Source organism: Leptodactylus fuscus, chromosome 7 (assembly GCF_031893055.1).
Source record: "Leptodactylus fuscus isolate aLepFus1 chromosome 7, aLepFus1.hap2, whole genome shotgun sequence".
NCBI classification, from domain to species: Eukaryota; Metazoa; Chordata; class Amphibia; order Anura; family Leptodactylidae; genus Leptodactylus; species Leptodactylus fuscus.
In genome coordinates, this window is record NC_134271.1 from 123,281,672 (window position 1) to 123,304,850 (window position 23,179).

Sequence of the window (23,179 nt, forward strand, 5' to 3'; positions counted from 1 at the left end):
AGTCTTTACAGTATATTGTGTGGGTGTGACTATGGGGTAAATATACTGTGCGGAGGTCACAATAGGTACGGTGTGGGAACACTATTCACACGGAGTAACGCCGGGCGTGTATTACAGCCGTACACGGCTGTGAATCCTCTGCAGACAGGAATTGGTGAACCTCACATGTTTCACATTGAGAACATTCACAAGGTTCACCTGCAAGTTTAGTTTCAGACTTACCTTGGAGGACCAAGGGAAGTGTAGAAAACTAATAAGTAGTCATATTCACCCCATTTCACCTCCACTTTACTCCATTGTAACATCTCATGCTCATTCCTGGGTGTATTCCTATTCTTCTGCCTCTTCTTGCCTCTGGGTGACATCAGTGACATAGATCAAGGGTCATGACATTATACCACTGACATCACCCAAAAGGCTGCAAGAGGGGCGCAATATGGTGGCTCAGTGGTTAGCAGTGAAGCCTTGCAGCACTGGAGTGCTGGGTTCAAATCCTGCCAGGTACAACATCTGCAAAGAGTTTGTATGTTTTCCCCCGTGTTTGTGTGGATTTCCTCCCATTCTTCAAAGACATACTGATAGGAAAAAAAAATGACATTGTGAGCCCTTTATGGGGCTCAGAATCTACTTTTTTAAAAAAAGGTTGCAAGAGGCCACAAGATGCCTTGGTACGTACTCAGTAATGTACCTCCCTTGGGTCATATTTTTGGAAAATATGTAACACACAACTACTAGATCCCTAGTTATGGGTTAAAGAGTGAAAACTTGCAATCACTTAGGTTCTGTTCTCAAGGAGTAACGCGTCGCTCATTTAGACACGTAAACACATGTCAGAGTGCGACGCTTCAAAACAGATCCCATTGATTTCAATGGGTGCTGACTTGCGCAGGTAACACATTGAAATCAATGGGATCTGTTTTGAAGCACCGTGCTCTGACACGTGTTTACGTGTTTAAATGAGCGTCGCATTATTCCGTGAGAACGGAGCCTTAGACTCTACTAACCAGAGTGTCTCAAGCCAGGCGAGATCCAGGAGACAGAAGTCCTTTTAAGGATAGGGTACAATAAACTTCCAACCACCCAGCCCTATCCAATATGAAGAAATATATTCCCGATTTCGCAAATCAATTGCGAGATTTCCCTCCATACAAGTATTAAGTGAGGGCCTGCTTAGAATTTCTGATAAAAGTAATAAAGTGAACCATGTAATTTTGGGTAATCAACAAATGTCGACATCTGAGGTCTTATTACCGACTGTCAAGGACAAATATACATCAATCGGAAAATTTTCAAAGCTAACCTGTTCCAAACTAAATAGAGTCAGCACATCTATTACAGCTGAGTGTGACATATAAAGAGAGACTAATGGATGTGATAGAAATGTTCCTATGCATTAAAAACTTTAGAAGGGAATTATAGAGTATTTCTGAACATTAAGTACTAAAATAAAGCACTATTTGGAGTACGCTAGATCAGGGGTAGGGAATGTACGGCTCTCCAGCTGTTGCAAAACTACAACTCCCAGCATGCTGTTCTGGGAACTCCCATGGAAGTGAATGGAGCATGCTGGGAGTTGTAGTTTCACAGCAGCTGGAGAGCCAAAGGTTCCCTACCCCTGCGCTAGATGGTGACATTCAGAAGACAGTGACTCAAAATTTAAACGTAAGGTCTTAAAAAGTTCATTGGTGGGAGTGGTCTACCTACTAAATAAAGAAAATGTGGAATTGACCATTTTTTAAATCAGGCTTTTCTGTTAATAAGGATACTGTCCGTGGTGAGCTCCATGCTGGAGAACAACTCACACCCAATGTATGAGACCGTGATAGCGCTGGACAGTACTGTCAGTGACCGACTGCTTCACCCCAAGTGTGAGAAGGAGCACTATCAAAGATCCTTCCTCCCAACCGCGGTCAGACTGTATAATCAACCTCAGGCTAAGTGAAGATCACTCCGCACAGAGAACTAAATGATCCTGAAGTCTTCTTTTCTTCTAAGTTGCTTTGACTCCTAGTATCTTTTCTATCTGCTATGAGCTTGTATGTGTTCTTTCTTGTAATATATTACTGTATTATCCATGCTGCTGTAACACACTAAATTTCCCCATGGTGAAACTATTAAAGAATTATCTTATCTTATCTTAACTTAAACATATTTTAAGGAATGTTTGATGAATTTCAAACAAAAAATGTACATGTCAGTATCTATAATTATAAAACTCGGTGATGGCCACAGCTTGTCTGCTCCTCTTCACTTCAGAATGTGCTATGCACAGATCACACAGCATGTGTAGAAGACTTACCTATGTCTCTCTCCATGGTATAGACTATCATGTCTATAGAACATGTGGCTACTGTAAAACATATCTCTATTAGAGATGAGCGAGTAGTACTCGATTGAGTAGGTATTCAATCGAATACTACGGTATTCAAAATATTCGTACTCGATCGAGTACAACTCTCTATTCGAATGGAAAAATTTGATGCAGAACCAGCATTGATTGGCCGAATGCTATACAGTCGGCCAATCAACGCTGGTTCTTCTCCTACCTTTAGAAGTCTTCTCCGTGCAGCTTCCCCGCTGCGTCTTCCGGCTCTGAATTCACTCTGCCATTCATCGGGCCTGGGCAGAGCCGACTGCGCATTTCCGCTTGTAGTGCGGGCATGCGCAGTTGGCTCTGCCCAGGCCCGATGCCTGGCAGAATGAATTCAGAGCCGGAAGATTCCGCGGGGACGCTGCACGGAGAAGACTTCTCAGAGGATCCAGCCCGACCCTCACTCATGCAGAGGCGGATCCAGGGCCGGGCGAGCCGGGCAACCGCCCGGGGCCCCGCGCTTAGCGGGGCCCCGCGGCCCGGCCCTAACAAAATGGTCCTGGTCAGCCTCGGCATAGTCGGGCAAGTGCCGGGGCCCGCAGAGGCTCTGGGGGCCCCCGGCACTTGCCTGTCACGATTTCAGCTCATCGGCGTCCGTCCGCCGATGAGCTGGAATACATACGCAATTAAAGCAGGAGCTGTGAGCTCAGCTCCTGCTTTAAAGCTCCGGCCCGGCTTGCGTGTGTAGGCGCGATGACGTCATCACGCTTACACACGCAAGCCGGGCCGCAGCTAAGCAGGAGCTGAGGTCACAGCTCCTGCATCGCGTATGTGACTGGAGTGAGAGAGAGGAGCGTCGGGGGAACGATGGAAGGTGAGTGATAGAAGGTGAGTGTAAGTGTTTGTTTTGTATTAAATATTAAGGTGGAACATAAGGGGGCCCATGAAACTGGGGGGCAAATGAAGTGGAGGGGGGGAACGGCATGACACTGGGGAAGATGAAGGGGGTGGGGAGAGAACGGCATGAAACTGGGGACAGAGATGGAGGGGGCCCAAAGAAACTGGGGGGCAAATGAAGGGGAGGGGGGAACAGCATGACACTGGGGCAGATGGAGGGGGGGAGAACAGCATGACACTGGGGCAGATGGAGGGGGGGAGAACGGCATGACACTGGGGTAGATAGAGGGGGGGAGAATGGCATGACACTGGGGCAGATGGAGGGGGGAGAACGGCATGACACTGTGGCAGATGGAGGGGGGGAGAACGGCATGACACTGGGGCAGATGAAGGGGGGGAGAACAGCATGACACTGTGGCAAATGAAGGGGGAGAATAGCATGACACTGGGGTGGATGGAGGGGGGAGAACGGCATGACACTGGGGCAGATGAAGGGGCGAGAACGGCATGACACTGGGGCAAATGAAGGGGGAGAGAATGGCATGACACTGGGGCAAATGAAGGGGAGGAGAACGGCATGACACTGAGGCAGATGAAGGGGGGAGAATGGCATGACACTGGGCCAGATGAAGGGGGGGATGGCATGACACTGGGGCAGATGAAGGGGGGGAGAATGGCATGACACTGGGGCAGATGAAGGGGGGGAGAATGGCATGACACTGGGGCAGATGAAGGGGGGAGAATGGCATGACATTGGGGCAGATGAAGGGGGGAGAACGGCATGACACTGGGGCAGAGACGGGGGGGACATGAAACTGTGGGCAGATAAAGGGGGAGAATGGCATGAAACTGGGGACAGAGATAGAGGGGAGGACATGAAACTAGGGGTAGATGAAGGGTATATATGAAAATGGGGAGAGATGGAGGGGGGGACATATAATTTACGAGTGACTGTAGGAGGATTATACTGTGTGGAATCACATGAAAAATGAATGAGAATGGGCGGAGTCAACATACAAGTGGGCGGGGCCTAATTTGCTGCGGCGCGCTGCACGTAGGGCCCTGCCAAAGTCAATTGCCCAGGGCCCCGCAAACCCTGGATCCGCCACTGCACTCGTGGACTTGGTAAGTATAATTTGATCGAATGTTGCCTACCCCTGAAACGAGCATTTTCCCCCCATAGACTATAATAGGGTTCGATATTCGATTTGAGTAGTCGAATTTTGAGGGGCTACTCGAAATAAATATCGAACCTCAAACATTTTACTATTCGCTCATCTCTAATCTCTATATGATCTATGGTAGGTATTGCAGAAGTGATTTAAACCAAGTGTAAAGTAACGACCCAACCTAATATTCCACCATGTTTGTTAAGCACAAAAAATTAATACATTTTTCTCCAAGAAAAATACATCAGGCATGTTAATATCCAACCTTATGTCTGTTCCATCCACTATCATTCTTAAGCCTATGGTGCTAGTCTAGTTACATAGTAAGTCAAAATATACTTTGGCAGACCACCTGGCAGGCACTTCAGGCATCAGACTCTTGGTGGATCTTGCCAAAGCCATGGGAACACATCAAAAAAATTGTAATTCTTTTGGCCAGCTTTAGGATTAAGTGAGATTAAAATGGTCCCTTTCCATGTAGACTAGTCAAATGTTCTTTGAACATGGATGTGTTCGGTGTGGCCTCAGAATAAGTAATAGAGCTGGGTTGTACCAATGAATGGGGTAGTCTTAACCCTTTGGACAGGAAGATGTAGATGGCTATACTGTCAGTTGTGGAAACGTTAGATCTAAAGATGAGTAAATCAGTTCTGGAGGAATCAAATTTGGAATGAAGTTTCAAAAGTTTCAGAGTTTAGCAAATTTTTGGGATACAAGTTATAGTCGGGCTATAAGATGTTCTTGGCTGCTTTAGGTCACTTGTGGTCAGTTTACTCACAGTCATTGAGTTTCTTTCGAAAGTAGGTCAATGACTGAGAGTAACGCTAACCCTACCAGGACCATTTCCTAGCACGCAGCTCATCCAAGATGCACCAGTTACCGAGAATCGTGAGTATCTCAGGTCATCCATGTGTGAGAAAATGCTCTGAGTAGGGTTACTAGCGATTCTCGACCTATTTCCAGAAGTAGGTTAATGTCTGTGAGTATCTAGTCAATGACAACTGTAAGGTTAGATTCTCAGGTTACATTTGTGACTGGCGGTCATTTCTTAAGGTTGCTCGATTGGTCATTGAAACTAAAGGAACTTCTTCATTCGGTCTGAATCAAATCTCTTGACTGATTTCAATGAATCTCACCGGCAATAAATTTTGGGAGATTCACTCATGTCTACTTAGACAATAACAAGTTTAATCAGAAAAATTTGCAAAATGTACAAATTCTCCCTGGATCATTAATATAGAAAAAAGGAAGCAAAGATCCTCAATATATAACAATAAAAATATAAAACGTAGGGGGCCACACGGTGGCTCAGTGGTTAGCACTGCAGCCTTGCAGCGCTGGAGTCCTGGTGTTCAAATCCCGCCAAGGGCATAAAACCATCTGCAAGGAGTTTGTATGTTCTCCTCGTGTTTGCATGGATTTCCATCCCATATTCCAAAAAAAAAAAAGACATACTGATAGAGAAAAATGTAAATTGTGAGCTCTATGTGGGGCTCATAATCTACATAAAAAAAATAAAATAAAACTTAAGTGGCGTTCACACTGCCACTGCTGTCCGTCCCGGGGTGTCCATGGAGAGGAGATGGCTTGCGAGCGGTCGACTTTAAAACCCATTCATTTGAATGGGTTTTCAAAGGTGACTGCCCGTGAGCGTTTTCAGCCTCTCCGCCTGGTGATCGTTTTTTTTTCCGCGGACACAAAATTGTACATGGAGGACTTTGTGTCTGCGAAAAAAAAATGGACACCAGGCGGAGAGGCTGAAAATGCTCTTGGCGGTCACCTTAGAAAATCCATTCAAATGAATGGGTTTTAAAGCCGACCGCTCGCAAGCCGTCTGCTCTCCAGTTTCCCCGGGGTTACCACGGACACCGAGGGGCGGACAAATATAATATATAATATATAAAACTTAATATTTAAGTTAAAATATTAAAGTCTTATAGAACACTCAAATTGCATAAAAATTAGAACAATCTTACCAGTTCAAATGATGGATTAGCTTATAAACAAAGTGAGAGTAAGTCATCAAAAGAGTCAAAGTCCAACATGAACGGGTAGTGGAGGACTAATCCTACATTTGCCCTACCACCCCAAAAAAATTGACTCCCGTGCTGACAAGTAGCCCTAAATACATCACCAACCGACGCGTTTCATAACTCTGTGTCGGATACTCATCAGGGGATATTAAAAGTTGAACTCAATCATTCCAGTCATGCTCCAAGCCTGAACATAGGGGAACTCTCCGTCTCACAATGATGAAAGATACATGTACCCTGATGAGTACCCATCACAGGGTTACGAAACGCATAGTTCTCCACTACCCGTTGATGTTGGATTTTGACTCCTTTGATGACTTGGTGTGATATACTCTCCCTTTGGTTATACCTAGTCTATCTTTTGAACTGGTAAGATTGTTCAGGGATGGTAACAAACATAATATGAGGCTTAGACCGTCTCGCTTATAAGGGAAGATTTATAAAAACACTGTTCATATTCAGCCTTGATGAGACATCTAAGGATGATCAATTTCTACATACACAGTATAAAGCTGCATTTTTTATTGCAGCTTTTGCTGCAGCTTTCTTAGCCAAAGCCAAAAGTGACTTCAAAAGCAATGGGAAATATAAAAGAAGCCCTTATACTTCTCCCTTCTGCTAAATCCAATCCTGGCTCTGGTTCAAACAACCGCAGTGAAATATGCAATTAAAAAAAAAAAAAAAAAAACACAGATTTTTCTCAACATGTCACCTCAGTCTTAACCACTTCAGGACCAGGCCACATGTTGAGAACCAGACACACTTTCGGGTTAATTCTTCCATGTGGTTTTGAGGACTATCATTTTTTTTTGTGTTCAGATTACTGTGCATCCTTTTCTGGTGATTTATTTTTATGTTGCTTTTATTTTTGCAGGTTTTTTTTCTTTATTTTAATATTCGACAAAATGTAAAAAGAATCGGAGGGGCAGAAAAAAAAATTGAATTGTTCTTCTTCCTCGCAATAATTTTTGCATAGGTGACACATATTATTGTGTTACTGTAGACATCAATAGAACCTGTCAGGCGTGTGTGGTAGTGGCGATATTTTTTTTTAAATTATTATTATTATTTTTTATCTATTTTGTATACACTGTGCCTCTATCGGCTCATAAGAGACCTTTAGGGTTTGTTCAAACGGAGGAAAAGGTCGCGGAAGCCTTTTCTGCTGTGTGAACATTCTGCGCCGCTCGCCTGACGGAATGCCGGTGCAGCATTGGCATTCCGTCAACACATCCCGCTCCTGCGTAGGCCCGAATAAATGGGCTTTCACTGGAGCGTGTCTCATGGATGCCGCGGCTGATTCAGCCACAGAATTCGTGGCAAAATAGGGCATGCCACTTCTTTTTTCCACTACTAGATAACGGAAAAAAGAAGTGAGTGGCTCCCATTAAAGTCAATTGGAGCTGTCTATGTGAACTTACCCTTAAGATGCATATTAAATAACTTTAGTTTTTTTGGGGGGGTTTCTGGTGATTTTACCTGTAACTGGGGTACATTAGCCCCAATTGCAGATGGAATGTAGACTCCTGAGCTACATTGGAGATCTGATCAGAGTCATTCAGGACTCAGAACCTCATACTGTTCCCGGTACCTGGCAGTTACCTGACCACAGAGCCAGAAGAGGAGCCATATCCGAGTACACAGGGTTTATGGCCCCCATCAATCAAAATGTTCTTAGTAGAGATGAGCGCACAGTAAAATGTTCGAGGTTCGATATTCATTTTGAGTAGCCCCTCAATATTCGACTACTCGAATCGAATATCGAACCCTATTATAGTCTATGGGGGGAAAATGCTCGTTTCAGTGGTAGGCAACATTCAATCAAATTATACTTACCAAATCCACGAGTGAGGGTCGGGCTGGATCCTCCGAGAAGTCGTCTCCTTGCAGCGTTCCCGCAGCATCTTCCGGGTCTGAATTCACTCTGCCAGGCATCGGGCCTGGGCAGAGCCGACTGCGCATGCCCGCACTACAAATGGACATGCGCAGTCGGCTCTGCCCAGGCCCGATGTCTGGCAGAGTGAATTCAGAGCCGGAAGATGCCGCGGGGAAGCTGCACGGACAAGACTTCTAAAGGTAGGAGAAGAACCAGCGTTAATTGGGTTCTGTATGCGACTGTATAGCATTCGGCCAATCAATGCTGGTTCTGCATCAAGCTTTTACATTCGTATAGCGAGTGGTACTCGATCAAGTACGAGTATTTCGAATACCGTAGTATTCGATCGAATACCTACTCGATCGAGTACTACTCGCTCATCTCTAGTTCTTAGGCTTACGCATCCTTGTCTGAATTGATGCCCATGTGTTTTTTTTCCACCATACTATGTAACTACACTATGATGCACCCTAATTCATTTGACTTGTTTTTCCTATTTTTCAGTACACTATTTTTTAGTAAATGAAGTATAATAATTCCACACTATACAACTTATCATTTGCTCCAAACAAAAATGGCTATTTCATGCTTAATATCGTCTAGCGGAGCTGCCGGAACATTTAATTGGAAAGGAAATGATTGAATTTAAACAATGTTAAACTGTGATATCATTAATGTAATGGCTTTCGTCTGCCTCTAACTTTTCCTCTCGCTGTGTGAAGGGTGTAAGATGTAGGTGCCAAAAGAGTACGCATCATGCAAACTGGAGGAGGTTTTTTCATCAATCCAACCTTGAGAGTAAAATTACATTAAATTCTAGAAATAGGAATAGCGGGTGAAATTAAATAAGCTAAATGCAGCAAAATTCTGTCTCTGTTCTGTATTAAAAAACAAGCTGGTGTACATGCCTTGCATGCGATTTATTATGTCTTCTAGGCTAAGGCCCCATGTAGCTAACCTTAGCCGAAAAGCGTTTTTGCTGCATTATACCTATAGGGAAATCGCCAGCATGTCTGTAGGTATAATTGACATGATGCGATTTCCAAAACCGCAACCATTTTGGAAATCATAGAGTGTCCGCTGCATGTATTTTTATGCAATGTGTGGATGGGATTCTCTAGATTGTAAAATACCGCAGGTTTTGCCTTTACGTTTCTGTTGCGGGCAAACCGCAACATTTAATCCATGTGGGGTCCCGTCTTTAGACACTTTTTGCACCCCACTATACAGTATATAGAAAAGGAGGCACAGCTTAGTAAAAATGGAGCATAGCTTTGCAAAAAAGGGGTATAGACCACTGGGAGGGGGCATGACTTAGATATACCTATAGGTGCTAATATGTATGTGTAAAATACAAGTATAGCCAACCAAGAGCTGGTATGGAGAGGGAACAATGTGAAACATATCCAGACCGATGGACCAATGTATCAAGCAGCATGAACCATTTGGGTAATTCTTCTGACTGCTGGGTCTAGTTCGGGCTTTCTTAGCTGAAGACAGCATTAATGAATATACCCCAGAGGTAAAAATTAAAGGGATTTTCCTTGAATTGACCTGAAATTTCCAAAAGTTACAGGTCCAACCCGAACCCAAACTTTTGGAGTTTATTAAATACAAAACACTATTGTACCCTGATGTCTCCATAGACCCCAGAGTATAATAAGTGGAGGCCAGTTATCGTCATGTTGCCCCGCCTCTCTTGGGTCCCTGGCGGTCTCTGGCAATCTCTTCATGTCTTTCTGGCCTCTGGACTGTGATAGGGTCTTAGTGGTCACTTGGGGCAAGTCAACATCATTAAGCTTTGAGCCAGCAAGGTGAGTATAACTGTTTGTTCCACTTATTATACTCTGGAGTCTGAAGAGACCTTAGGGTATAATAATAGCACTTCTGATTTGTGCTTGAGACTAACCGGAGGAATGAACCTATGGATATTTGTTGAAAGGAATCTGTTGAATTTGTTGACCCATCTCTATTTGTGCTTGGTGGTGATCCGACTCCCGAGACCCTCATATATCAGCTCACAAGTGCTGTGGCCTCTTCCAAGTCACATTCATTGTTCACATGGCACAGCAGAAGCTCAGTCCATTGTATACCAACTCCTACACTTTGTATGCCGCTGTGCTTGGTATTCACTAAAGGAGCTCCAGCGCCCACTCAAATTCTGCAACCTCTTCAACAAGCCTATCTGTAGGGGTCCTGGATGTTGGACCTCCATTGATTACATATCAATGACCTATCCTAAGAATAGCTCATCATTAAGTAACTCCCTGAAAACCCTTGAACTAAGAGAAATTCACCAAAATTCTTAAGTTGTGCCAGAGAAAGGCATATGTCTGCATTAAAGGTTTGTGTTTAAGGCAATATTTGTGACTCAATCACTTTAAAAAAGTTTATAATAAGAAGGTCATTCTAAGTTATTTGATACATAAAACGTGTCAGATTTATTAATGCTGTGGGCTATTATTTTACTGCAAAATAATGTAGTAAAGTAACCAGTCAACTGGTAGCCAGGGGGGTAACTTGAGGGGGTGCAGAGGGTGCAGTCACACCGGGGCCCAGGAGCCTTAGGGGGCCCCATAAGCACTGGCATCAGTATTGAGATTGCAGCTTCCATCTGACCCATAAACCAAGGAGACCCACAGATTACCCGAACCACACTAAGGTGGATTAAACTCCTTAGTACCTATAACCATCACTATCAAGAATTCACTGTAGGGATGAGATAAGGGGCCCGGACAAAAGATTGCATTGGGGCCCACAAGACTGCAGGTGGTGTACAGATATCTAATATGTCCAGAAAGATGCACCATCTCATCATCATCCAGTCTGTCTGGGATTATACGAAGACACAGAAGGATTGGAGCAAGCCTACATCTCAGAAGATCTGTACTTAGTTCTCCAAGATGGCGGGAACAACCTCCCTGCCGAGTTCCTTAAAAAAAATGTCTGCAAATACCAAGAAGAATGGATGGAAGACAAAGGTCAAAGGTAAACCCCAAATATTGTTGGGATTTACATTTCTTTTTTTGTACCTTCACCTCATGTTTTAATTGACAAAGATAAACTATTAACACTCTTATTTTTTAAAGCATTCTTACTTTGCAGCATTTTGATCACACTTGCCTAAAACTTTTGCATGGTATTGTATCTCATCTTGTTTTATGCTGTATGAATTTTGCACAGTATTAATAAGGTAAAGACCACATGGCAACATGGCAGCGTAATCATTACATGCAATGCCCAATATGGTGCTGCAGTGTTGTCCTACACTTGCTGCCATGTAGTAATAGACTTAAGGCTAAGGCCCCACGTTAGGAGTTGCTGCCAAAAACGCTGTGGGAAAAACCCTCTTTAGGCCGGGGCTAGATGGGCTCGAAACACCGCAATTTGCCCACGGGGGGGAACGGGAAAAATTGCAGCATTTTACAGTACAAAGTGGATGGGATTCAAGCGAATCCCATGCCAACTTTACGGTAAAAACCATGGTGTGGACACGCCACAATTTCAAAAACCGGAGAGATTTTGGAAATTACAGCATGTCAATTATATCTATGGAAACACTGGCGGTTTCCCCATAGGTATAATTGTTACAGAAAGTCAGCAGAGGAAAACTCTGAACTTTCTGTTTAAAGTGCTGTGGGAAGAACCGCGATGCATTGCTGCCAAGTCTGTAAATCATACCTATCGTGCACGGTGGGCGGTCCTCCAAGGTCCAACATCATCTTGATGTCACACCTTCCTCTTCTTTCTTCTTCCAGCGACGTCCCCCTGTCCTGGCTCTTCCGCGCCTTCATCTTCTGTTCTTCCGGCGGGTTGTGTTCAAATCCCACACGTGCTCAGTATCGCTCCCTCGGGAGTGCTACTGTGCACGCGTCAGTGCCATTTTTGTTTTAGCTAAGTACCCCTTAGAATTACACGCATGCGCAGTACGCTCGTGAACTTCTTCATTCCGGAAGAAAAGAAGATGAAGGCGGGGAAGAGCGAGGACAGGAGGGCGTCACTAGAAGAAGAAAGAAGAGTAAGGCGTGATAGCAAGATGACGTCGGACCTTGGATGACCGCCCACCGCCCACATTTGCGGTGCCTGAATGGCCTTTCTAAAGGCTATTCACGCATATGTGGGGCTCATACAGCGTAATTTTGCAGATAGAGCCCCTTGAAGCAGAATTTCACCCACTTTGCAGGTAATGTAAAATGCAGATATGGAGCCTAAAAGGGTTTTCCCATTGAATCAAGTTATCAATAGAATAGAGGATACCTTGCAGATCGGTGTGGGTCCACTAATCAGGAAAACAGGAATTTTGTCCCCATTGTGAACATAGTTGTGCTCGGACAGAACGCACACCGCTCCATTCATTTTGAGGGGAACGCCGTAGATAGTGGATATAGGGGATAACTTGCTTTGATAGGAAAACCCTTTTAATCCTCCTTTTTGTTATTATTCATAGGTATGCTGGATACTTGCATTTTCTATGTATCTCAATATCTGCAGAATACTATAATCTGTGGATTGGGTAATACAGATCTACTGTATAGGTAAAGTATAATGTCAGAGGTTTAGAGTTAGATATCATCACACTTAATCACAGCTATCGCCTAGAATATTAACACCTCCTTCAAGGCATAGCACGTCTCCTACGCTGCCATGGAGGAAAAGGTGGTCCTATTGTAAGAAATAGAGCCAGCTTTCATAGGATGAGAATTATTTGGTGCTTGAGTAAAGAGAGAACGACTGATATAAACAGATTTCATCCAAATCTCCTTAGCTAATGCTTGATCGGTCTGTCCAAACAATAATGCAAGGAATTCCCTATGTACAAATAATGGAATGGAGAGGTGGAAGGTGTGATGATGAACGCTCCGTCAGGCGGACAAGCTCTGCAGTGCTCATTTTGTCCATGCTCCTCACGTTTCTTACCAGTTACACAGGGACTCGGAGATTTGTAATTGTGCTGCCGACTCCTGAAAGCTCCCAGCATCTGTGCAAAGGCAGTTTGTGGGCATGGGGAGGGAGGGGGTGAGTTTATGGCACGCACAGCATCAGGGGATAGGGGAGCCAGTGGAGGACTGGGAACGATGCAGAGAAGATGCTGAGATTGGGAGTATGAACACGTACAAAGAAGCCGGTTTATGGCACAGTTATTTGCTCAGTGTTTGTTTGTTTGTAGAAATTCTCAGCAAGCACAGACTTTTAATGTTACCGCAGTTAGCGGCAGAAAGAAAACAAGTCTATGAGGCGAAATGCCAAGGCGAGACGATGATATCACTTAGAATCCTGCAGGAAGGCAAAATCAGGGTGTAGGAATCAAGCAGACTGGAGAAAAGCACTGCAAGTGCAAGATAGGCTAGGAGAAGACATCAAGGATTCTGGAGACACATCATAGTCATATCCTTCATATCTGTCACATATTCCTAGTGTTACCACCATTTATATTAACAACATCATTGAAGAGGACAGGTCACCGGGTCTAACTAGCCCAATGATATGAAGTCCTGGGCAAATGAATGCTTTCAGAAATGGAAGGGTTAATCGTTCATTTTTTTTAGCAATGAACAAATAGAGAAATCTAATCGTAATTTAATAGTTGGTGTGACCTCCCCTTCTTTCAGGTACATTACACACAGTTGTTGAACTAACATAGATTTTTTGTCTCCAATCCTTCTATCTCTTCATGTAATCCCAGGCAGACTGGATGATGAGATCAGGGCTCTGTGGGGTCACACTAAATATTGAAAGGGATTCGATTTCTCTTTTATTCAGTCACTTCATTTTGTTAATTGGTAAAAATAACATTATTAACTATCGTTTGATAGGCTCTGTGATTTGGTGCTTTTTTCATTTAAATCTGTTCAGCCATTCCAAAGTTATAAGCCCTTTTAGTGTTGATGGAAATTAAGGTATACTAGCCAAGTGAGGCTTCTCTGGGGATGGGGTCTCCGTGTGTTGTATGTCATGCAGTGTTACTGGACTAGTGTACCCGAATTTACATCAACACTTAAAGGACTTATATAGTTGTAATGGCTGAACATTACAGTGCAATGGGTTGACAGCGCCTACCAGGTGATCTACGTCATTGAGCTATTCAGACCTAGAGATAAGTTCTTTGAGATCTGATACTTGTTAGCTGGCATACTTATTGGGATTTAGACTATATACTAATATATAGAGATGAGCGAGTAGTATTCGATCGAGTAGGTATTCGATCGAATAGTACAGTATTCGAAATACTTGCACTCGATCGAGTACCACTCGCTATTCGAATGGAAAAGTTCGATGCAGAACCAGCATTGATTGGCCAAATGCTATACAGTCGGTCAATCAACGCTGGTTCTTCTCCTACCTTTAGAAGTCTTCTCCATGCAGCTTCTCCGCGGCGTCTTCCGGCTTTGAATTCACTCTGCCAGGCATCGGGCCTGGGCAGAGCCAACTGCGCATGCCCGCTTGTAGTGCGGACATGCGCAGTCGGCTCTGCCCAGGCCCGATGCCTGGCAGAGTGAATGAAGAGCCAGAAGACGCCGCGGGGACGCTGCACCGAGAAGACTACTCGGAAGATCCAGCCCGACCCTCACTCATGGACTTGGTAAGTATAATTTGATCGAATGTTGCCTACCCCTGAAACGAGCATTTTCCCCCCATAGACTATAATAGGGTTCGATATTCGATTCGAGTAGTCGAATATTGAGGGGCTACTCGAAACGAATATCGAACCTCGAACATTTTACTATTCGCTCATCTCTACTAATATACCAATATTACTAATATTACCTATTATTATGTTATTCCTCCAGTTTGGTTCTAATAGGGATCAAAATCAGTTTTAGAAAGGCTATTTCACACCTACCTTTAGTATGTAAATTGCCTCTGCAGCTTTTGAATAAATCCGATTTTACTCATATGCTAATTAGACTGCATCGTGCACCCCCTTTGCTATTGTTTCCTATGGGTGTATACAGCACAGGCTGCTGCTGATGACTCAGCTTCCTGTTTGCACACACACATAGGAGATAATAGCAGAGACGAGTGCTGCTGGGAACTTCCTGTGTTGGCTGGAGGCTCATTATTAGTATATGAATAAAAACGGGCTTATTCAGAAACCACTGAGGCAATTTACATACTAAAGGTAGGTGTGGAATAGATTTTCTAAAGCCTATGCAAGCATGTGTTTAGTTAAAAATGACTTTTGTCAATGATAGAGCCACTTTAACCCCTTAAGGACCAGGCCATTTTTTGGTTTCGCATTTTCGTTTTTCCCTCCTCACATTTCAAGAGCCATAACTTTTTCATTTTTCAGTTCACAGAGTCACATGATGGCTTATTGTTTGCGGGACAAATTGTACTTTGTAATGGCACCATTCAATATGCTGTGCAATGTACTGGGAAGCTGGAAAAAAATTCAGAATGAGGTGCAATTGGAGAAAAAATGCATTTGCGCCATTTTCTTATGGGTTTAATTTTTACAGCGTTCACTGTTTGGTACAAATGACATGTTACCTGTGTTCTACGTGTCAGTACGAACGCGGTGATACCAAATTTATATAGTATTTGAAATGTTTTGATACTTTTAAAAAAATTATAAACTTTGCAAAATAGAAAAAAAAAATTGTGTCATCATGTTCTAACACCTGTAACTTTTTCATATTTCCATGTATGGAGCTGGTTGTGGTGTCTTTTTATGCAGGACAAGATGACGTTTCTATTGATACCATTTGGGGAAAGATCTGATGGTTTGATCACTTTTTATTCAATTTTTTATAAGAGGCAAAGTGTTGAAAAAAACGCTTTTTGGCTGTTTTTATTTTTTTTGCCGCTACGTTGTTCGCAGTACGGGATAAATGTTTTAATATTCTAATAGTTCAGGCATTTTGGAGCGCAGGGATACCTAATATGTTTATGTTTAATGTTCTTTAATTACTTTTATAGCTAATCTAGGGAAAGGGGGGTGATTTGAACTTTTATATTTTTTTTATTTTTTTAATACTTTTAAAAACTTTTTTTTTTCTTCTGTTACATTTATGATCAGACCCCTTAGGTACCTTGAAACCTAGGGGGTCTGATCGCCCATACTATTCACTGCAATACTACAGTATTGCAGTGAATAGCAAAATCGCAGCACTTCTATTAGAGGCTGCCTCTGGCATCGTCTAATAGATCTCGGGCAGAGACAAGCCTGGAAGCCTTCAATAGGCTTCCGGCTGTCATAGCAACCGATCACCGCCCTCATGTGACGTTCAGGAGGGCGGCGATCGGGGAAACATGGCGGCGCCCATGCCGCCTGCGCTGTTTACACGCTGCGGTCGCGTTTGACCGCAGTGTGTAAAGGGTTAACAGCAGCGATCGGCTCGGGCACCGACCGCTGCTGTTATTGGCAGGTCCTGGCTGTATGATACAGCCGGCATCTGCCGTGTATGGAGCGAGCTCAGCGTGTGAGCTCGCTCCATACATCCCCATGCGACCCATGACGTACAGTTACGTCAAGGGTCGCTAAGGGGTTAAGACTGAAATTCTCACAAGCAATAGCTGACACATTTGAACATACTCATCTCTGCCAAGATGGACCACCAGCAAGTTTGTAAAGGGGTTGACCAGGAATTTATAACTTATCAGTGGGGGCTGACAAACAGCCCTACACAATTCAGCTGTATGGAGGGGCTTCTAATACTTGTACTATACAAAGATGGAGCTGAAGCAGTTGCTTCTCTGTCCTGTATAGTGTCTGGGTGCTGATCATCTCCCATTGAAATGAAAGGGAGTATGGGAGCTGCAGAGATCACTTATGTACAAAATCTTTAATGTGGACAATACACGGATGGGTAATCACAATAGTCACTGTCTTTAGGATCATCCTTGGAGAAGACATGGAGGAGTTTCCTCCTTTCCCACCCGGCAAGCAATGCCATTATCACTTAGTTTCTTAAGAGCAATGTACTAGGTAATGTCTGCTATATCTGTGGACATTGTGAGCCAATATCAATCGATCAAGGTCAATGATATACTAAAGTCAAGTATAATGACCTTGTAATGCCTGTGTAAGGGATCTGACATCTTAGACTTTTTCCTATAGACCCTCTTTGTCTGCTTTCCATAAAAAATGAACAAGGTGGAGCTGTGTTCCTTGTAAGAAGGAAGCCTGCTTGAAATAGTCAATTATTTCTTCTACATTTATTACCAATTATCTCTTATGTACAAGTTTTACATTGGAATTTTCAATTACTGCATGAAGTGAACTTAGAGAAACACTTTCATTAACCCAGTCACAGCTCTGCCCGTGTTTCATTACTTCTCATCTGCACAAGAACACTTGAGCAGTCAGTCTGCATCAACATCTATCAATAATCTAGTCACAATAATGCATATGTCTAATTAATGTTCCCTCGTAGCAGACGCCCTCTCCGAAGTTGCTGGTGCTACATAAAAAGGATGCACTATATTGATTAGACCTGCGTAACCTAATCCATACATTGTTATTCTCTATGTGTGGTCAAAATTGTATTACTTTATGGCATCACTGAAGAACATGCCTTATATTAGACCAGAAGAAGAATAGATCACAGGTTGTAGAGGCTGTAAGTAAAATATTGTGTTAGAGAGATAGTGAAGGGCAATAGAAATGGTTAGGTCTCCAGTGTAGCCAATCCAGACGGTTTCCATCTTCTACCCACAAAACTGGACAGGAGACGGAAACCCGGCGTCATCTTTCAAACCCATTCACTTGAATGGGTTTGTAAAGGTGACTGCCTGTGTGTGTCTTCTGCCTGTTTTTTTTAGCCGGATACAAAGTCGGATATGTAGGACTTGTGTCTGGTTAAAAAAATCGGTTTCAAGTGAATGGGCTTGAAAACACACCGATGGGTTTCCATCTCCTGTCCAGTTTTACAGGGCAGAAGATGGAAACCGGCCAGATTGGGTAATCTGGAGACTGGGCGCATATGTGAACCCACCCTTACGGGTAAAAATAATGCAACCATGATATATTAAAGGAGTTAAGCAGGGACACATATAGGTTCTCTGCACTGGATAGTCTTTATTACTAATATACAGTACAACATGATCAGAGATAAGTGAACCTCACGATATTCCTTTCGATGAATATTCATGAGGTTCACCTCTTAGGTTTGTTTTGGACCCAAACTGGTCATCAGGAACTTGAAATGCTGTTATTAAACTCACAGACCCTAGACCAGGGATAGGCAATCTTCGGCACTCCAGCTGTTTTAAAATTACAACTCCCAGCATGCGTACAGTACTTGCTCCGCTGTTCTTGGAATGCCCATGGAAGTGAATGGAGCATGTTGGGAGTTGTAGTTTCACCGCACCTAGAGTGCCGAAAGTTCTTGGCCCCTGATCTAGAGTATAATAAGTGATGGAATAAGGGAGGTAAAATAACATAATAAACCATTACCTTGTCTCACCTCTCCTTAGTGTCCGGTGGTCCCTCTGCATTCCATTATGGCCTCCTGGCTGATGTTTCCCACCCTGGTGTCACCGCACACTGACGTCATGAAGTTTGGATGCAAGTGTTATGACATTGGTGCATCCCATGCCTATGATTGGGTCTCAGCATTGACCTTGACCCACAGGACATCAGCCAGGAGGCTGGAAGAAGATGCTAAGGGACCACTGTATACCAGGAGTATGCAAAAGGAGAGATGATTCAAGATGGGTATAACAGTTTATTATGTTGCCACCCCAACCCTGAGACTTCACTTATTACACTCTGGTGTCTGAACACGAACTGAAAAAAAAAATTAATAACATGTAAATGATAGAAAAATGTGTATCCCAAAGATAACAGGAAGTGCAAACCCTGATAAGTTAAATACTCCAAACTCAAACACCAAAATTGAAATTAAATATGGTATCATGAAGACGTCAGAAAGAAGTGGCAAGTGCATGTGGTGTGAAGGATGCCACTATCCCGTATGTAACATATTTGGTGATATGTTATTTGCATATGGGTCACCGTCGGATGTTATTTTATTTTCTCTTGCTGCTGTATTGCTGCTGAACTTTACTATACAGTTTGTATGCAACTTTATATCTTCTTTCTATGGTGGATAGCGTACTAAGATTTGAGATGTTAGATCAGGGCATGTTAGGGCTTGTACTCTGCTACAATTTGGGAAATATTTTTAGTACCTTTTAAATATTTTTGACTTTTTTTTGGCTTTTGTCTTGTTTTTTTTAATTAAACGTATTCTGTCTGATACATATCCTATTTCTCTATGTGCTCAATCCATAAAGATTACGGATCTGTAACTCCTTACCTTTTCTCTTACGCTTGGTTCACACTAGTGTTCGGGTCTCCGTTCTGTGGTTTCCGTCTTCTGCAGGTAGAAGATGGAAACCTGTCAGACCGGGTCCGGCCGTGAGTGGTGGTGAGCGTTTTATGCTCTCTGCCGCGAAACCAGTTTTTTAAAACCAGACACAGAGCACTGCATGTTCGACTCTGTGTCCGATTTAAAAAAAAAAAAAACGGTTTCCAGGGGAGAGCATAAAACGCTCACCGACGCTCACGGCCAGACATCTTTTAAACCCATTCAAATGAATGGGTATGAAAGAGTCCTGCAGGTTTCCATCTCCTGCTCTGTTTTGTGCAGGAAACGGAAACTTGTATGAACGGAGATCGGGCACAGAAGTGAACGAGCCCTTAGCACATGTCAAGATATGTGTGTCACTAGATGACCAGCTTTTGAAAACAACCTTATCGTGTGTTATTTGTCTATGCATGACCACCCAGTGGATATAATGTAGTTTGCCAGTCACAGTTTAGCCAGTCCCATATAAACCCACAGCATATACCATGTTGTGCCTGATTATTGTGGCTGTCTGTTCCTTGTTTAACCTGAGCCTCACCATTACATTACTGCTCCTGTGTACTGAACTCTGCAAACGTCTGATCGCGGTTTCTTCTACTCCGGAGGTACTATTCCTTCATTTCTTACTATTTAAGTACTATACTGTTTGCGTCACCAATTGGACACCAGATGTGATAACCAGTATCATTACATGCAAATAATTAATCGGATGCATTTTAGGATTCCTTAGACACACCTGTTTATTCAACGCTACTTAAAATTGTCTACTGAGGCGTAAAAAGGATCTAAAAGACATCAGTTGGTGCATGGTAAAACTGGTCTTCTTTAAGTGATGGACTCATATGAGAAATTTTCATTGGTGACGTCAGTAATCTCATATTAGGGACAGATTAATGGGTACAAAGATACCAGTCAAAGAGCCTCAACTCTCAGTCCCTCTCTCTGTTCTCTTGTCTAGTGACTTTTGTTGGGACGGGACCTCTAACACATCCAGTGACCTGGGGCAAGTGTCTGTCATTAAGAAGATGTGGTGGACATAACATCCGTTCACTCATCCTTTCACAGGGGAGGGGGGCCCTGTCTCTACGTGGTTTACAAACCCTACATTTGCTATGTCTTTTTTTTTCAATTCTGAGCAAAGATTTGATAAAAGTGAATATATGTTACATTGTGTGAACGCACCCTTAGTCTTATCAGTAGGTAGCAAGAGAGAGGCTGAGTAGATAATATAGTTTTGTGGGGAAAAGATTCAGTACACCCTTCATTTAGTAATTTACTGTAAACCCCTACTCCTTCTATGCTTAGAAGTCTAGTGTGCGGCCCATAGCCATTTATTATTTGTATGCATAGTCATTTATAGAATAGGACTTTCTAAGCATAGAAAGAGACATGCTCCTGTTTAGGCCCATTCATTTGGGCCTAATCAGGAGCAGGATGCTGCCCCGTAATGCCGATGCTGCATCTGCATCCTGTCGCAGCTAGCCGCGCGGAAAGTTCAAAAAGCAGAAAAGGATTCCGCTACCTTTTTCTTCTTGTGAACATACCCTAAGGGGTTCTTATGTTATGATATTAAAGCCTTATCATTAGAACAGATTATTAATATTAGACTGGTGGGCCTGACACACTGCACAACTGATGGTCACCTTGTTGGTGAGGACCACGTCAACTTCTCAGACCAATGGCCCCATTTTCATTCAACACACAGCCATGTCGCCGCTGTTACATTCAATACCAAATAAAACCACCATACAATATACAGTACTGGGCTTGGTATACAGTGAAGAGTCCGTGACACTTCCCAGAATACTGTAGTCTCGTGATTCGTAGGGTTGCAGGGTATACTCCAATATTGATGCTCTACCATAAGGATGGGTCATCAATATCATATTCAATCCATACTAATCATACTAAATATTTTTATCCTACCAATATTCTCCATTCATCCTGCTCTATAATATGTTTCCTGGAAATCAGACACTATATTCAACATGACAGGTTCCTTTTAACTCAATTTAACGTGATGGCACTACTCAAACATGGCGAGGACAACACGTGTGGCCCACTGCTTATCCACGAGGCGAGAAGTATTATAGTAATAGCCTTAAATTTCACAGCAGGAATTGGATTTTTCTATGTCATAATGGAAGAGATCCCTCCTAATCTGCATTATGTTATCTATCTCTGCTCGACATCCCTTTATAAACTCCAGAATCTCCTCCAGGATGTCACTTAAAGCACAATTTCAATTTTGTCAAATGATGAAATGATTTTCCATCCATCTTTCTACTTGGGATAGAATTATCTTTATAGAACATGTACCACAAACCGGGAATAGCACAGATGACATGGCTTTGTTTCTCTGAATCGCACTAGAGCCTGGGCTGCAGCTGAAAGTGTCATAAGAAGATTAGTACCCAGGGGGATGAGCGTCAATTTTAGGATCATCCAAATATCATAAAAAAGCTTTTAGTAGTTTCCTAGCCTTGTATCCAAAAAGCGGTCATAGTTATGATAACTTTTAGTATATAAAGGGAGTTTTCAGGGTTTAGATATTGATGACCTGAGATATAGGGCCATGATAAGGATAGGTCATCAATATCTAAACCCTGAAAACTGACTATATCACAGCACCAGAAGGTGATTATTGATATACCTAAGAATTTATAAAGATATATTAAGGGTAATACACTCGATGTTGCGCGGTGCTTCTTCTTTGTGTTCTCTTGAAGCAATATGTAGTGGCACTACCGTATTTCTGTAGCTCAGCTCCCTTTCAAGAGATATGTCATCAATAGCTAAATTCTGGAAAGGGAAAGTGTTGCTATTATATTACCAGTGCCGCACCTCCCATGAGGCGACCTGAAGCGAGCGCTTCAGGCAGCACTATGCCAGGGCCTCAGGGAGGGCGGCATTTTTGCTAACCTAAGCCAGTCCAGGACAAGCTGTCCTGGACTGGCTTATCACCGAGCGGTGGTTTGGGGAGGCCACTGGAGCAGCGCTGCTCCGGCAGCCTCCCCTCACGCTCAGGCAGAGAGCAGGCAGTCTCTGGGCCTACTCTCTGCCGGCGAACGGGACTAAGCCCCGCCCCTTCACTCGGCCACGCCCCCAATCCACCCGGCCACGCCCCCGATCCACCCAGCCACGCCCCCGATCCGCCCCCTCCTCCCGGCGGGGGGGGGGGTGGCTTTCTGCAGTTAGCTCGGGCGGCAAAAGGGGAAAGTTCACCCCTGTATATTACCTAGTGCTTAAATCACATTTTTATATTAAACATATTTTTGGTTGTGTGGTTTTTCATTTTTCATGTTGTTTTTTTTAAAAAAAATACTACAAATCTTGCCGCTAGGTTTAAAATAGTGTGTGAGATCTTGTTTCCTGGAGATGGGCCATAGACACAATGTAAGGGGATTGCTAGAGGAGCAATTCTCCAGTAGCTGCTGGTGAACCCTGTGGGGAAGTGCACGACAAGACAGTGAGCCCTAAGCTGAACCCTCTTCCCCGTCTCTACTTGGCTGATCTGTCCTAGGCAACAGATGACAACTTGGCAGCAATCCCATCTTGATATAAGTGAAGACAAAGAA